The following is a 13795-nucleotide window of genomic DNA, read 5'->3' as shown; positions in this document are numbered from 1 at the left end:
CCACAAAAAAAAAAAAAAAAAAAAAAAAAAAAAAACTAAAAATAGGACTACCATATGACCCAGCAATCCCACTACTGGGCATATACCCTGAGAAAACCATAATTCAAAAAAGAGTCATGTACAACGTTAATTGCAGCTCTATTTACAATAGCCAGGACGTGGAAGCAACCTAATTGTCCATCGACAGATGAATGGATAAAGAAGATGTGGCACATCTATACAATGGAATATTAGCCATAAAAAGAAACGAAATTGAGTGATTTATAGTGAGGTGGATGAACCTAGAGTCTGTCATACAGAGTGAAGTAAGGCAGAAGGAGAAAAACAAATACCATATGCTAACACATATATATGGAATCGAGGGAGGGAGACGCAAGAGGGAGGGGATATGGGGATATATGTATACGTATAGCTGATTCACTTTGTTATAAAGCAGAAACTAACACACCATTGTAAAGCAATTATACTCCAATAAAGAAGTTAAAAAAAAAAAACAAAATAAAATAAAATAAAACCACCTCATGTTCCTAATATGTAAACACAGCTGAAACACCAAATGATTTTTTGGCTGCTACTGCTCTGCCTCCCTTTCTCATCAAACACAAAAACGTATGTGTACGTTAAGATTGCCAGGGTCACTGGGCACCTTCAGTTAGAGCACGATGCCCTGGAACCCAAGGGGGTCAGGTTAGTCTCCATCTGGGTTTGGTCTTGACCTCCTTGGCCTCTCCAGCCCACAGCCCCAGGCCTTCCAGCTTCTCCCAAATGTAGGTCATGGGCTGCAGGAGAGCCCTGGAAAGAAAACTTGCAAATCCAGAGCAGAACCAGAAAAACAACTCCTGGCAGTGCCTCAGAAATGAATACTATCTCAGAGTAGGAAGTTAAAAGTCATAGCTACAAAGATCGGCTTCAGGTTCTGTGATTACAAAACAATACAGTATGTCCCCCACTCAATCCCACCCTCCTTTCCAAAGGACAATGTCCGGTTCCTAAGCCATTTGTAAATGGAAGCGGGCAGAGGTTGGGGCAGGGGGCGCATGGAGGGACAGCCTATACACACACACACACATATGTTTGAGGCTCTTGTGGACCAACCTGGCTTCTTGTTGGATTACAAAAGGGAGCTCGGCTGTGACAAATTTCATAAAACAAAGTTAAAGTCAAAAGCTGCCACAGGTAACCCCAGTTTATGAATCCACATTCCAAAAGTTTGTAACAGCAGGATGTTGATGGTGGGGTAGGTTGTGCGTGGTGGGCGGATGGCAGGGAATGTATGGAGACTCTGTACATTCTGCTCAGTTTTGCCGTGAACCTAAAGCTGTTTTAAAAAATTAAGGCTATTTTTTTTAAGTTTGTAACACAGGTGCTTCAAACTCACAAGACATATTGTTATTGAAATAACATGATCTAAAGTAATCGGTTCCCCCTCCTACACTGTTGGTGGGAATGTAAGTTGGTGCAGCCACTATGGAAAACAGTGTGGAGAATCCTCAGAAAACTAAACATAGAATTACCATATGATCCAGCAATCCTACTCCTGGGCATATACTCATACAAAACTATAATTCAAAAAGACACATGCATCCGTATATTCAGAGCAGCACGATTCACTATTCACATTTAGGAAACAACCTAAATGTCCATCAATAGATGAACGGATAAAGAAGATGTAGTACATATATACAATGGAATACTACTCAGCCATAAAAAAGAACAAAATAATGCCATTTGCAGCAACATGGATGCAACTAGAGATTATCATACTACGTGAAGTAAGTCAGAAAGAGAAAGACAAATACCAAATATGATATCACTTACATGTGGAATCTAAAATACAACACAAATGAACCCATCTATGAAACAGAAACAGACTCACAGAGGTAGAAAATAGACTTGCCGTTGCCAAGGGGGAGTGGGTGGAGGAGGGAAGGCCTGGGAGTTTGGGATTAGCGGATATAGACTATTTTATATAGGATGGGTAAACAACAAGGTCCTACCTCTATAGCACAGGGAACTATATTCAATATCCTATGAAAAACCATAAAGGAAAAGAGTATATATATTTTTTAAAAGTAATCGGTTCCCAGTCAGCCAAGAGACCAACTTAACCCACACTGTAGCTGAACTGTGCTGGGTGAATTCTCAGCTCGGGGTCACCTCACAGGAGTCTGTTCTGCTCTGGGCTGAGAAGGGCCGCCCGCTTCCTCCCTGTGCAGTCAGTCGGAAAGCAGAATTCTCCTTATTCTACACCCCCTTGTTTCCTGGGCCCAACTTCAGTCCTGGGGTCAGAGTTCTCCTCCCATTCCTGTTCCTCATCTCCCCAGGAGGGCTGAGGGCCATGAAAGCAACATCCTGGATACAGGGAAGCAGAGAGCAAAGGTAGAATCGAGCCCCATAATGCAGGGGGTACGGGGAGGACTGGAGGGTGCCCTCCAGAGTCCCCTCTGTAGGGCCTGAAACCCAGGCACTGCTTGGAGCTGCACATTTTCTTTGAAGCGGCATCATTTACTTTAGTGTTCCACTGGAAAGCCCTCGGGCTCATATTCTTATTACAAAACCATTTGTCCTCACCTGCCCCTATTATTATGTCATTTAAAGTGGGGTCAATTTGTCTTTTTTCTGTTTTCCTAACATGTGAATATCGTTGATGTCTCTGTGATCAAACTTATCTTTGGCAACCACTGGGTCCACTCGATACTTTCTCAGTGGGAAGTCAGCAGAAACTGACTTATACAGATTTAATGAGTCCAGAGACCCTCCTTTTGCATGCCCCAAAGCCTAAGACTCCTAAATGACACGTGCACAAAGGGACCCAGGCACAAACTACTCCTCGCTCATGAGAAGGACATCAGGAATAGGTGGATTCAGCGTGGAGAGAAGAATGAAGAAAGGACCTTCATAATACTGCACGGGCACGGGGACAGTCTCCAAGGCCAATTTTGAGGACTGACTTTACAAAAACAAAAGGAAAGAAAGAGGTACTATTGTACATATTATCTACCAGTGCATATTTACTCCCAGCACCTGCCTTTCTGCAGTTTCTGCTCTTGCCTGGAAGCAAGGCCTGCACTCCCTAGGCACAAAGCCACAGAGCATGCCCACAGGTCCAGACCCTCGGGGGACCTCTGAGGCTCCAGGACACGGTCCCGCCCTGAGCTAACACCACACAGTGCTTGGCCGGCAGCTGAAGAGCATACTCAGCCCTTCTTTATCTTGACGGCTCCGTAGCAACCCTCCCCTCTTTGGATCCTGGATTTTCCTGGATTTTCTCCACTTTTTCTGCTGATTCCTTCTGAGTTCCATCTGCAGATTTCTCTTCCCCTGCTAACGCTTCCAGTGTCCCCAGGGCTTCATTCTCAGCTTTGCTCTCACACACCTCACTCTCCCCCTGACCTCGCTGGACTATCTTATTAGGACTATTGGCTTCACTTCTCCCCCACGAGATTCATAACACCCAAATCTACATTTCCAGACCCTTCTCCAGAACTCCAGACCTATGTTTCCAAATGCCTTTCAGGTACCTCTCCTGAATGTGCCATGAACACATCAGAATCACCATGTCCAAAACTGAACCCATCATATCCCCCAGCAAACTCATCTTCCTGCACGAAGGGCAGCACCGTCAACTCAGTGTGCCACATCAGAAACCGTGACGCCTCCCATATCCCTCGCATGCCCCACCGCCACCAAGTCTTCACGCCCAGCTCCCAACCCTTTCTTGTATTCATGTGCTGCTCCCTGTCAGGTTCAAGGCCCTCACGGTGCCTTGTTCTACTTCATGGATGAAATAGCCGGCCAGTAGATCATCTTGCTGCCATTAATCCTCCCCTCCAATCCATACTTCATAAACACTAGGGTTTCCTTTCCAAAACACACTTCTCTCCCTGTCTCTTTTTTATTAAAGGTCTTAAAAGCTTCCCACACTACTGCCCACAAAAGAATATCCAAATGGTTAACAAAGCATGCAAACCTTGTATGATCTTATCATATCTCCCAACACTCCCCACAGAGCATCCTACTCGAAACTACATAAAACCACTGGGATTCCCAGAATCAACTATGACATTTTATACATTCCTACTCTGTATGTGCTGTTCCCATGGCCTGGAGAACTCCTATTTATACTTCAGGACCCAATGCAAATATCACCTTTTCAGTGAGAGGCTCTCCAACTCTTCATCTCCTTCAGATCTCTTGTTCCACCCTCTGTGCGCCAGAAATACTTTGAACACAGCTTTAAAGCAAGATATACACCAGATATTTAATGACTTGTGATTTAATGACTTCTTTACATATCTCCCTTCCCACTCTGCTGGGAGAACCACAAGGTCAAGAATGTATATCCTCCTGCCTAGAACATGCACAGGTTTAGAAAAGCAGTTCATTAAGTTCCTCAAATTGGAGGAAGGACCAGTGATGAGAGATATTTCCCCAGGATGTACAGACAGGAAGCGAGGGGAAGGAAGGAGTTAATGGCTGAATCTTTCAAATGCTATGACTGGTAACCTTGGATTTAAATGTCTGTTTGACACAATTGGCTAGTGAGAAAGCATTTTCATCAGAAATCCTTGTTTCCTCCAAGTTTCCTAAAAAAATCACCCTATCAGTTTGAATCCTGCAGGCTCTTTCTCAGCCAAAAGGAATTTCCCTTTAAACAAAAACTATTCAGACATTTCCAAGATATGAAATGTTAAAAAACCAATATTTTCCACTCAGACGACTAGAAAACTGTTTGTAGATTTTTTTTCCCCAGACTCCTCTAATTTGCCAAGAAGTCTGAAGACGGGTGTGTGTGTGTGTGTGTGTGTGTGTGTGTGTGTGTGTGATGTTAAAAAAAAATGTTTCCTACCTCTGTGTCTCTCTGTTTTTCCATTCTTTATTTTGTCTGGGTTTTACTGAAGCAAGGTTTTTAAGTCAGAAAACAGAGGCTACAAAATGCAAAACTATACCCGCCAACTGAGTGCCCAAAGGAAAGAGGTAATCAACTGACCTTTGTTGTTGTTTTAAATCACCCATTTTTTAAAGATCAGAGACTTTCAAGGGTGACAGCATGATACTCAGCACAGAATTTTGGAGTTAAAAGGAACCTCTGGGACCATAACACAAATGCAGCATTTTACAGCAGGATAAACTGAGATGGAGGATGTGAAGTAACTTGTACTACAATGAGTTTTTCCAAAGAAAAACTCTCTTCCAGGATACTTCTAACAAGAAGCAGGCATACAAATTTGAGTGGCTCAGTGTCACCCGTCTCGATTCTTTAAAAGCTCTTCAGTAAAGTCAATAAAGTTTAGATAAATAAATTACACCAGAATAGAGCAACTCAAGGGCAGGCAATTCAACATCAGGCAACTGTAACTGAGCTCGACAGCAGCTATACACCCCAGAAGGATCAACGGTACAAGATCTAAGAACTTATATCTGACTTTTGCACTGACCTTCCACTCAGTCCTAGAAAAAAATTGGATACACCACCGCAGAACACCAAAAAAGTGCTTCCCAAGCTGAAGAATAAGTATGAACCCAGTCAAAACACAGCCTGCATCTGATGAGTGACACTGACTCAAGAAACAGCTGTGTCCCAGCAATGACTCATGAGCCTCTCTTGGGTTTACACTGCAGGAGAGCTGAGTCACAAAACATCCCCTGAGAAAACAGGGGTGCGGTGATAAGGGGATCAAAGTGTTCTCAGCTCTTCTCAAAGTAAAGCATCAGGAAGATTCAAAGGTTACCCAGCCAGAGCCACTCTACAGCTCACGAGGGCCCAGAAGATCTTGGGTCATATTCCAAAGACCTCCCAGTTTCCATCCACAGACAACTAACAGATGTAAAGATCTGAGAACCAGCTGTATTGAAGTTGATGGAGGAGCCCAGGAGAGTGTACAGGGAGAACACAAGACCAAGTACCAAATGCTCACATTTAACAGGTGGTAATGCAGCCAGCAAAGGAGGAAAATCTAAGCCTCCCAGGGTATCATGGGAGCCAAAGCAAGAGCGAGTTACGAGATGAACACGTGGTCGGTCAGTATTGCCAAATGTTCCCATGAGGCCTTGCAGGGAAGGATGGAGTGGTTAGAGAGAAGTTGGAGAACCTTCAGGCAGCAGTAGGAACCAGAACATACAGGAGGCAGAAGTAAAAACTGAGGAAATGGAGGCCGTAGCTATTGACTACTTGTCTGAGAAAACCTGGCAGTAAATAAGAGAGAAAAAACAAGCAGAGCAAAGAGGGGCAACAGCATCTGGCAAACATGTGTTCAAGGCAGAGACCTGTGTTTACAGCAGAAGGCAGAAGCTGGGGAGGAGAGGAAATGAAGATGCCTGAGAGAGAATAATTACAGGTCCCTTGTACTTCCTGAATGATATCAGACTCCTGAGGTGGGGATACCTCTTCCCCAGAAAGAAGACATTTGACTTAGGGGAGAGGGTGAAAAAGTGTGTACACTGTGGGCTAGGCAGTGACATGTGAAGAAACTGAGACCCAAAGAGGAGAGGTTACTTGCCCAAGGTCACCAGAGAACCAGTGGCCCTGGATTCCAAATCTGCCCGGCTCGAAGGCATACCCTTTCCACAACGCTGCCTTCAACTCTACTCTAGCGGAAACTGGGACTATTATAGAATCATCCTCCCTCCTATCTGGGTCTCAAAACTAAACAAGGAAAGTTATTGACATCAGACTACCCAAGTCACTTTCATATTAACTTTTCAGACTTGCAGAGGCATTTCCAAGCATCCAGAGTTTTAAAAAAATACATTAACAAAAGAGAGCAAGGCCACTGAGCTTATTCATTCTCCAAGACTGCCTTGCTCTACGTAATTGTGCATCAGGCAAGTATTACATATCTCTGAGCATCCTGTGCTTGGGAGTATAGAAAAGACAGTCATGTCCCCTGCCTTCAAGAAGCTTGTGTTCCAGCTGAGGTCTCTTTTTTGCTCGAGGCCTCAGATTCTCCATAGATAAAAGGGGCCATCACCTCCTATGTGCCTTGTCGGTAACCTAGACAATTCCATTCAGGGAAAATATGAGGTCACTTGGAGCTTCACCTGGAAGAGCCGGAGAGCATGTGGTGAGCTGGGAGAAGGGGGAATAGACTCAAGGTTGATACCAATGGTGAATCTCACCATTTCATTTCAGGCTTGACTCTACTGAGGTAGGGAATGTAAACGCTACTCCCTCATTCATAAAATCACTGACAAGCAATGCAGACACTCTGCAGCCCTAGGCCCTCAGTCCTACCAAACTCCCAGCCAAAGCCTAAGGCCATGTGCCCCAAGACAGTCCACAGACAGGTCAGAGCCCCGCAGGGCTGAGGCCGGCAGTTCAAGCTGCAAACAGGCACACTCTGACCTTATCAGTGTTTGAATAGCCATATGCAACTGGAAAAACAGCTTCTTTGAAAAATGGCATTCAGCTCTCTGCCTGCGGAGATGAGGTTGTGTGGACCTGGCACAGAAAAACTCATTCTTGTCTTGCACCGTGATCGCGATTACAGGCTCAGCTAGTTACCTCCAGCCCTGATATTTGACCCTGACGCAGAGAGTTCAGATAATATAGTTAATTCTACATTTCCTCATTCGTGAGTTGGGACACGGCAGTACCCCCTCCATGATAGCCTTTGCATGCATTGCAGAGATATTCCATGCTTAAATGTTTTAAAACATTTTCCATTAGCTAGCCCACCTTTGTGAGAAAAACAGCCATTAGCTAAATGAACACACCTTTTAGTGAAGGAAAGGTCTGCCAACTCAGACTATTTGACTAGTGATCATTACACATGGTCATGCTGGTTGAGGCTCCAATAGCTCCTCCATTCCCACATGACTAATCTAAGCCAATCAGGTAAATCCCTTTCCAGCCATTGGTTCAGAAATGACGATGTGATACAATCCTTGACAATAAAGCTCGAAGAGAAATCAGCTGGTAGGCATCTAAAAAAAGTTTCTTCCATCTTAAAAAAGGACACAGGAAAGACACAACCTCTCTTCTCCCTTTGGATATTGTCATTTTTATTTGAACACCTGAAACTCATATGGCTATGAGTTGCCTTCTGGTTGCCTCCAACTTGAAGATGAAACCTGCATATGGATGGATGGAATCTAGGTCCATGATGAACCGAGGGGCTGCTGAATCAGCCAAACATGTAGCTATACTTTTAGGCATCTTGCAACGTGACAGAATAATTCACTTATTGTGTAAGCAATGTGAATCGGTTTTCAGTTACTCGCAGCGGCAAGCATTGTCATTTAATTCAATTATTAATCTAGATGCAGTGCCTCATTTCTCCTGCCAGAGCAACTTCACATCAGAGCTCAATAGGATATTATCACTCAGGGATCACTCAAGAAAGAGGGCAAGTGCAAAACTCAGTACTGCCCTCTCATCTTTCAGAACTGTGCCCAAGCCCACCTTCCCCCAACCCGTGTTAACACAATGAGAACAATTTCAGAGACAATAATCTAATTGAGTCAAAGATTTTTCACCAAAACAATGAAAATTCTTTAGATCATAGCTAAATCAGCAACATATATGCAAGGCCACCTTATGAATAGGGGCCACATGCAGAGGGGTAGTGAGAGCTCCCCCCAGTTCCCCAAATACTCCTCCCCTACTACCTGGCCATTGCCTAAAGTTCTCCATTTAGAGATTCAAGAAGTTATTGTTAAATACAAATGCCCATTTAGGGGTCATATGTTTAGCTTTACTAATATTGAAATTTTTAGTGTAAGCTTAAAAATCTTTCCTGAGAACAAAATTAAAGAGGAGGAGTTGGAAAGAGAACACCATTACAGCGAGCAACTTGGGGTCCAAGAAGCGAGGGAAACATGAAAGGAGTGAAGGTGAAGAAAGGTGAAGTAGGGCCTTGAAGACAAATTATACTGACTTCAAAATTCTGTCTCCTACTGGAACTTACTACCTTTATTAAATTGGTGGAGGTCAGGTGACCAGAAGTAATGACTTCTCAAGCCACAAGGACCCAGGGTCCCACTCAGAATCTGGCCAGAGGCCAACAATAGGAGGCGAACATCAAACCAAAAGCTCCCATATCCCACGGGAGCCCTATCAAGTCTCAGGGCCGCGGAGCAGAAGGGGAAACCACCAGCCGCTCAGATCAGCCATCCACCTTCCGGCAATCACGATGGATGTGGAAGCCAGATGGCCTTCACATCCGCTCACCAGGCAGGTGGAACCTACCCTTAACACCCCACCTACCACCCTCTGGGCTCAGTCATTTCATTTTAAGAACCAACTGGACATAAAATTTAAGCGCATAACCACTAATAATTCTACAAAGAACTGGATTTACATGAATTTAGTATTTAAAAGAAGCAGAACTAAATTAGGAGGTTGGAATTAACTGATACACACTACTATATGTAAAATAGATAACCAACAAGGACCTTCTTATAGCACAGGAAGCTATACTTAACTTTTTTTTTTTTTTTTTTTGGTGTACGCGGGCCTCTCACTGTTGTGGCCTCTCCCGTTGCGGAGCACAGGCTCCGGATGCACGGGCTCAGCGGCCATGGCTCACGGGCCCAGCCGCTCCGCGACACGTGGGATCTTCGCGGACCGGGGCACGAACCCGTGTCCCCTGCATCGGCAGGCGGACTCTCAACCACTGCGCTACCAGGGAAACCCTATACTTAACATTTTGTAATAACCTATAAGGGAAAAGAATCGGAAAAAGAAAAAAAAATATAGAAAAGAATCGGAAAAAGAAAAAAAATATATATATATATATATATAAATGAATCACTGTGCTGTACACCTGAAACTAACACGATATTGTAAATCAACTATACCTCAATAAAATAAAATGAAATACCAAGCAGAACCTCTGTCATTATCTTTGCAAAGAAAAAATAATCATTGCAAAAATGGATGAAATCCCTCTTTTCCAGATTGCTAAACTGAGCTGTAAGAAAATTACCAAGAGCACGAGGTTTATCATACACAAACCCACTGTTAATCCTCCATCCTCAAAGCCCTTTTCCAGCAAGCACTCCTGCTTCCTCTATTCATTACCCAAGGCCTCCGCCAACTCTGGTGGTCTTGAGTGAGCACCAGAAGCCCCTCTCTCCCCAAGGAAATGCAGGCTAAAGTTACCTCTAGTCCAGTTTTATGTGGTGCCTTTAAGTTGTCATTTTTCATTTCCTAAATACTTTCAGGTGGTAAAAGTTTGAACAGTACGAAAGGGATAGTGTGTAAGTAACTCCCTCTCCCTCCCTCCCTCTCTTGACCTCTAGTCCCTCAAGTCCCCTTACCAGAAAAACATCAGCCATCTGTTTCTTGAGCATCTGCCCAGATATAGTCAGTGCATGTAATAATATACATAGATAAGATTTATAGACTGTTTTGCTCTTTAAATTGCAAAATTCCACAGTAAATTCCCAGAAATGTAATTTGCACAGAATCTTACAGGAAACACACATGAATGTTAGAAACATCCAACATCCTGGCAGGTTTAGGGGAAGGGACAAGGCTTCTTGCAATGATCTGAAACCATAATATATACACTCCTCATTTTTATATCTGCCATCTTTTCTGAAACCAGTTTTAGCTTGTATCCACTCTAGAAGCAATAGCTTTCCTAAATGTACTACTCACTGATTTAAAATTGTATCTCATCATCTGTATGGGAACTATTTTTTCAGCCTCCAGAGGAAGCCCAAAGCTCTAATAATTCAGGATCTAATGATCAAGTCCAAATTCGCTCTGTGTGGTTCATTATTTTATAGACTTTGAAACTGTCTCCTCTAAGCCTTTGTCCTTCTGGACCCAGAAGTTTTCTTCATAACTAACCAAATGAGAAAAACACTGCTCCTGATGGCTCACAGAAGGCGCCTCGGAGATGTGACAATCCCAGCCTCGGGCAACTTCTATATTTTTAAAATCAGGTAGGTGACAGTTTTGCTAAAACAGCATTAGCAATCATGCGTGTGGTAGCTAAATCCCTATTTAGAGCAAAGAGAGTGATCATGCTAGGAAGGGTTGGTGGCTGCAATGCCACCTCCGTTAAATATTAGCTGCCTTCAGACTCAGCAATTTCTGACTCCCCGTCCTCTGACTCAGTTCCTTTTAAGTCTGGATCCTTCATTCATACAGCATAGTGGGCAAGAGCTTGGGCTTTGGAGGCAGGTAGACTTGAGTTTAAATGACCTTTTACCAAGTCACTTAAACTCATTAAGCCTCAGTTTTCTTATCTGTAAAACGACTCCTTCATTGGATCATTGAGATATTCTCTTTTTTTTTTTTTTTGGCTGTGCCCTGCAGCATGAGGGATCTTAGTTCGAGGATCAGGGATGGAACCTGTGCCCCCTGCAGTGGAAGCTCGGAGTCTTAACCACTGAACCGCCAGGGAAGTCCCACTGATACATCATTTTTGTAAAGCACTAAGTACAATGCCTTTCATGAGGACCAGCTACATAATCTATGGGACCTGCTACAAAATGCAAACATGTGGGCCCTTGCTCAAAAATTATTGAGGATCTCAAGATGGTGACAGCAGAGCATCAAAGTGTGGGGCCCTGTGGGACTGCGCAGGTGGCAGACCCATGAAGCCAGCCCTCCCTTTCAGATAATAAACATACAATAGATGGTAGCTATACTATCTTACCAATTTCCCAGCTTACATTTGTACCTTACCCTCCCTGCAGGCTCTCCACTCCCTATGTGATGCCTAATCCACTCAACTTGGAAAGTTTCATCGGGCCATTCCAAAAACAGGCACTCTGCCTCAGAAGTAACCTGCATTTTTACAAGAAAAAAACTGACAAAAATGGGGGGATCTAAAACAGAAGGTGACGTTACCATAAGCTCATGCCAGACACACTCCCACCTTAGAGCCTTTGCTCTGGCTTTTCATCCTGCTGAGATAACCTTCTCCCCTACTTCAGGCCTAGAGTGTAAGCTTCTCAAGGTCAAGAATTTTGAGGTTTTTTTGGTTCACTGATGTATCCCAACTGCTTAGAACAGTGTTTCGCACATAGAAGCTCTTCAATGACCATTCACTGAAAGAACAAATACATCTGTGAGTGAATGCATCATCAGGCCATCCTTTTTCCACTTGGAGGTCAGGCCATTTCTCATTATGGACAAATGGCAATAATAACCAGCTCTGCAACTGGATACCCAACAGAGTTCGAGAAACAGATGGGAAAGTTATCTATTTTCAAATCTCTGCCAAACTCCCCTTAGTTTAGAAGGAATATAACCCAGTTGCCTGTGCTACCAAATCCAATACGTCTTTCAACACTAATTCATATACTCAGTTTGTGGGCCACGGCTTGCAGCAATGACAAGTGGCATTTTATATGAGTGAGCTGCCCAGAAGAGAAACACGTCCCTAAGTGGCATACATAAAAGTAATTTTAAAAAAATTAAATTAGAAGAAAAATAACCACCCATCACTGCTTCATTACAATGACATAGAAAAACTAAGCCCTTGCTACCAAAAGGAAGTTAAGGTCTCTACCCCTGAAACTGTGCATAAAGATGTCAGTTAGAGCCGGTGCAAGCGGTCCTGCCTGAAGTTAATGTCACAGTCACGGGTAGCATCTCAAACCCTGGCATAAGATCTCACAAATGCAAGTCATGAGGCCTGAGAAAGGGAATGTGGATGCTGTGCATAATTCATCCCACCAGCTGAAAGACACCCCAAAGCATTACAGCTGTGGGATGAGACATTTTCACAGCACTCGTGAGAACAAAAGAGAAGAGCTGCCCCTCGCCAATGATTAAAATGTGGCCTATGTCAGGAGAAACATCTGGAGATACTATCAGAAGATATTTGAGGGCCAGCGTTCTCTGAATTCTGTCCTGGCAACGGGAAGCACATCTGGGCCCCCAATCCAAAGGCAGCCCACGTGTGGTGTCCTCGGGACAGACTCAGTGAGCAAAGCTCAGAAGATCACACCACACATCTGGCTTTTGACCCTGCATGAACTTCCACTACCTCTCTGCCCTGCACTCAGCATGTTTTCAACAAGCCATTCTCAGCCACCACAAATGCCTTGGTGGGAATCACAGGGAGGCCCTCATCCCTTTTCCCAAAATAACGTCAGCCAGAGGCAAAGGCCAAAGGGGTGGAGCTTGCAGGCCATTTTGCAAAAGTTTCAAATATCCTGGCACTGACTCCATTAAAAGAATCATGAAGGGGAAATAGCCAAGCCTCTCATTTTCTCATTAGTGTCTCTCTCTGTACAAACTCTGCGTTTGTAAAAAAGAAACAAAGAGATCTCACAATAAAGTCATATTATCAGTGCTGGTTGTTGGAAACAAAATTTCATTTTGCAAATTTAATACCAAAAACTTGAAATTGAAAACTTTATAAGAAATGTGTGTGCTCTGTGACAGTTTAATGCCCAAAGGGATCTCTGGGGCATAAGACTGAGCAAGGAACTGGTGAGCTGTCCCACCTTCTCCAAAGCCTTTCTGAAATATGCACTGCCTCAGATTTTCCATTCTCCTTTGCTGATCTTTCCTCTGAAGAAGGAGGAAGCAGATTTCTTGGCTGAACAGTTAAAGGAGCCAAATACAGTAGTCTTCTTCCTAATATGAAGGGAACTTTTTTCAAAACACACACACAAACACACACACACACACACACACACACACACACACACACACACAGGTATACTTCCTAAAATTCAAATAAGAAAGTAAAGGAAGAGAAAGAGAGAATATGACTGCGAAGGAAAGAAAATGCTACTTTATTTTGCCCAGTTTTAAAAAAATCTTCCCACAAAAATTAGTAGCAAACTAAACAGAGGCAGATTATCAAAACATCTACCCCTT

General features: G+C 43.6%; 1 protein-coding gene across 4 annotated transcripts in view; it reads right to left on the bottom strand.

The window, feature by feature from the left end:
- CREB3L2 (cAMP responsive element binding protein 3 like 2) overlaps nucleotides 1-13795 on the bottom strand; it is a 121317-nt gene that overhangs the window by 106730 nt on the left and 792 nt on the right. Inside the window, exon 1 of one of the 4 annotated variants that reach the window (XM_055084812.1) lies at nucleotides 5439-5653. The exons of the other annotated variants lie outside the window; for them this stretch is intronic. The gene's annotated coding sequence lies outside the window, so the exon portion shown is untranslated. Of the gene's footprint in view, nucleotides 1-5438; nucleotides 5654-13795 lie in introns of those variants that run through there. 4 annotated transcript variants of the gene reach the window in all.

This window comes from Physeter macrocephalus, chromosome 5, assembly GCF_002837175.3.
Source record: "Physeter macrocephalus isolate SW-GA chromosome 5, ASM283717v5, whole genome shotgun sequence".
Lineage (NCBI taxonomy): Eukaryota > Metazoa > Chordata > Mammalia > Artiodactyla > Physeteridae > Physeter > Physeter macrocephalus.
This window is presented reverse-complemented; position numbering and strand designations above follow the sequence as displayed.